The sequence below is a fragment of the Eufriesea mexicana genome, unplaced genomic scaffold, assembly GCF_001483705.2.
Source record: "Eufriesea mexicana isolate 0111107269 unplaced genomic scaffold, ASM148370v2 scaffold167, whole genome shotgun sequence".
NCBI classification, from domain to species: Eukaryota; Metazoa; Arthropoda; class Insecta; order Hymenoptera; family Apidae; genus Eufriesea; species Eufriesea mexicana.
Window position 1 is genome coordinate 232,460 of NW_016908331.1, and position 4,723 is coordinate 237,182.

The window sequence follows — 4,723 nt, forward strand, 5'->3', positions numbered from 1 at the left end:
GTTCTTGTAAGGATTCAGCTGGAAACTGTGACCGAAGGACAATGTAGGATTATAGAGTGTACATACAGAGAGTATCCTTCGTTTTCGATTATTTTTTTAGGAATTCCAAAAACTCGACCATGCGATATATTTGATACTAACGGATGATAAATGGTAATTGGATATCGATCGACATGTAGCAACAAAATTACTTGAACACGAAGGGTACTCTGGGAATTACTCGAAGTAAGACGAAGCTGTGCTATCGCTAAAACACCTTTTTCTTTATCACTCTAAGTCATAGTTCTATAATAAATTAATTATAACTGTCGACAGTAACGTGTTAGATACTCTGATATTATGTATTAAAGAACTCTAAGAATTAAACAAGATTCTTAGATACAACTTTATTCTTGGGGAACAAAGGAAAACATTAAAGATAGGCTTCTAAGCAGCAGAGGGTGGCTAAAAGAAACAAATTTTTTCAAATAAAAGACTGAAAAACATAAATTAAAAGTTTTATAATGAGAAAAATATAGACTCTAGTTAGCAGAACGTTTTTCTTTACATTCTTTTGTCTTTTCCTTCATTTTAGATTATTATTCGTAGAAGTTACATCGTTACTGTCGAAACCAAAGTATCAAAGAATTTTTCTCTGCGAAGGATCTATTTCAATTACAATACGTAGTAAAAGTAAAAATGATTAAAATTAGAGTACCAAAATGGAATCTACATCTGTATCATCCCCTTTCCTTTGAACCTTTCGTTTCTAAAGGCAACGCCTAGTAACTTTAATTAATACCTCAATGAGAATTTATTAAATTCCTGTAAGTGGATACGCTAATGATACGTATAATCCAAAATTAAAGGGTGAACAACGAAGATTATTAACGTAGCTTAGGATAATAATTTGCTAAGCTAACGCGAGAAATTTAATCCTTGGAGAAATTAATTCCACGAAAATTAATTATTTTTGGTTATTCAGGGCAGATGTAAGTGAAGTGAATTTGCGATCCCGACTAATATTATCAAAGGATTAATTTTCACGTGACGAAGACGTAAGGAAAATGGCATGAAGAACCTAACAACAAATGTTTTTTTACCGATATCAATGCGTAGGTCTAAGTCGAGTTAAAATAACGTAATATTTATAAGCATTAATTTTTAAATAGGCTAATCTGAAATAAGCTGCACTCGATACTTAAGAAAAATATCGAAAATAACGGGAAATATTACGCTGAAGATGAACTTGTACAGTATTCTGTGATGTAATTGCGAGAGTGTGTTACCGACGAAGTATGAAGATGCAAATAACACAGATTACGAAGAATATATCAACACGGTGTGATTCTGAATATTGCAAATGAATTTTGCACAAACATAAATAATACTTCGTCTGAATCGTCAGACGATTAAATGTTGCATCTTGATTTTCCGAAGTAATTTTATAAAAATAATAAGGTACTCTTATCGACATGTAAATAGATAAATTAACACTATCATTATTACGATGAACAATTATCTTTAATTTTAGAACGATTTCTACTATTGCAAAAACCCTTTCTGATGTATAATTGCTATTTAGTCTATCTTATGAAATTTGCATTTTTTAATTTGATCAAAATTTGGAATACTTCGATATTTTCAAGTCAGTGTATAATACTATACGTGACATTCTCTCAGTCTAGTAAATTAAAATTTAAGTGTATTTTCTACTTTATTATCGTAATATTAAGAAATTATTCGAATATCGTTTCAATATTATTATGTTCAAATATTTAAACAGACTTTTCCTCGGCAAAATATAAAAGTAAATTGCAAATAAAAGGAAATAAGACCGCTGAAAGGTATGGCAGGGACAACAGCAAAGATGCTGTTTATAGAATTTAAGAAGATTTCATCCACTCGTGCACGGCAGTTCCTCTGCGCCGTTAATTTATAAATACACCAACTTTCTAGCACAAATTTTTCATATTTCACGACAACCGAATGAAACATAAATTTTTCTAAGACCTAGCGTACGAGAAGTATGATAACTTTACTATAGTTTTAATAACGATGCATTATAAATACGTATTACTGTATAATTCTAAAATAAATTCTGTCCTAGTCCTAGGTACCTATTCCCACGTGAAACTTTAAACAATAGAAGAGCAATGTTATCGAACGCATTTAATTAACGTTAATACTGTAATCATATTGTGAATTCAATCGTCAGTATTATAAATGGTTTCTCTCTATGTAAATCTATAATATATTTGTCTTACAAAATGTTCTACATGTACACTGTTTCCTTACAAAATATTCCTACACTAATATCCCTCCATGTTCGTAAACATAGTTTAATTCGGGATTAAAATGTGGATTAAAACGATTATTATATTTCCACTAATCGTGGGTGAATCTTTCTCAGTCCTCTTCAAAATTAAAATGAAAAAATTAATTCTTTAAATAAATTAATTAAAAATAAATTCCTCTTTAAAATCAGAGAATTAAGTGTTTCAGGTATTCGACGACATTATGTCAGAAATATATTTCACTACCTATTTCTACAAATTATATTTAAATTTGGAGAATCGATGACAGGATACCAGGATGCCATTTCAAGAATTTCCAAAATCGAATTTACTTTCAAATCTTCCTCGTTCACATTTAAATCCTTCATATATCATTATCCTTCCTTGACAAACCTATCGCTTCTATTTCCAAGGCTGCCTATATTTAACGATCCTGGCATACCAATTTTAATCTAAAATTTAATTCTCCATTCCTAAATTTTCCCTCCGACTTCTAAATCATTCCTTCATCAAATTCCTGTAGATAGGTCTTTCCCTGCGCCTCGTAGTGCAAGTCTCCCCCTGAAATCTCAATTTTTCATCGTCAAATTTCCATCTAAGGTCTGAATGTTCTATTTCCAAGCCTTCGACGTCGAATCTCCTTTCGAAAATAAGAGGAAGCGTATTTATTCCCATTTGACTCTCTCGCCACGTTCCACGAGCGCGATTCGTCTCTGTCCGTGGAAGGTAATGAACTTACTGCGAATATGATTTACGCAAGGGAAGGTAACGCTGTGGGAAAATAGGATTCCCGGCCGAGTGTGCGTGCAAATAGTCGCGTTAAAGGGATGCATCAAATTTTCTACCGGCTTTGCAATCACGTCCATCCGGGACCTACCTCGCCGGATTTCAAATCGCGCAATCAGACCGAAGATATATCCCATGGTTAATCGAGATAAACTGCAACCACCTGCGACGAACTAATTCCTCGGTAAGAACTTTGTCCTTTCGAAACTGCCACGCTGCATTTTATCCGTGGCGAGAAAGGATTTTTGTTTTTAATGAAAATGCTCCAGTTCCATATATTTAAATCGTGCAGCGTTGAATGGGAAGAGATTTATTTCCACTTTTCACTGGTAAAAATTCGATGCTGTTAGACAAACGTGAAATATTGCTTTAGATTATGATACTTGTTGAGCAATATGTCGCTTGTTTTCGACGTTCATGAATAGAGAACCTTGTTACTGATAAAAATCGATCTGTGAAGAAATTTTCGAAATGCAGCGAAAAAATGAAACTAAAACTGAGTTTTAATTACATTTGGAATAATTGAATCGACACCTTCCTATGATAATCTATCAGTAAGATATATGGATACTATGATTTATCATGTTTTCTAGCGATCACCGTACTCGTTAATTTTCTTCTTCGATATCTCATTAATTTTCAGCTACCGAATGCTGCCACACGTAGAAGTATCATTTTCGTAATATAACGAAGTATTATTTCTGAAATAAAAAATTCGCGTCGAAAGGTATGGACAAATAATTTCTTCAAAATAGGTAGCATGTATAAAATCGGCTTTAGAGATAAAGCATTAGCAGCTGCGATTAATGCGAAGTCTAGATAACTACAGGGTCATTCCAAATCTCCAACACCCTGCTGCATAGTGATAAATGATCCTCCTTTCACGAGATCTAGTAACACTTTACTTCGACAATTTTTCCTGCACACAGATTTACGGGAACTATTTAAACAAACTCGCTAAAACGTAAGAAACGCGAAGAAATTAAATGTAAAATGATCATCAAATATTTCACATAATTTACGTTACTCATTAAAATAAAAATATTCTTCTATTTTGAGTATAGAAATTTCGAAAAACATCTCTCCCTTCGGTATTTATAGTACACGTGTATTTCACGCTGTGTAATTTAATAAAGGTTGCATAATTTGGAAAATAAACGGAAGAAAGTCGAGCTTGGAGAAGCAGGGTATTAAAAATAGAAGAAACAGGTGAATCGATACGACTTTATTGTTTAACATAAATCCTTGCGAGATTGTTTAACGCGCATGCCCACTGGGAGAGTGGCTTTACAGGAAGGCAGTTTCGATCGGCTGGGCCTCGTCGTATGATAAATAGGTCTTCCTCTTTTACAGCATCCTTCCTTCCTCTAATCGTAAGATACACGCGAACAATAGATACCTGGTCTCGGAATACAGCTCCACAGGAAGCGGAACTGAACCTGAGTAACGACTGGCAGAACTTTGGCAAAGTTATAAACTACCTCTCTAGGAATTATGAAACGTAAAACTCAAATCGTTACTTAATACTTGAAAACTCCTCTAGTCCTTTAGAGACAAAAAGTACAATTGTCATAATATTACTTAGTCTCATAATTTGAGAGGTTAGAAGAATACGAGAAATTTTCGAAAATTTTTCATACCAATATTTAACAGCGCTAACT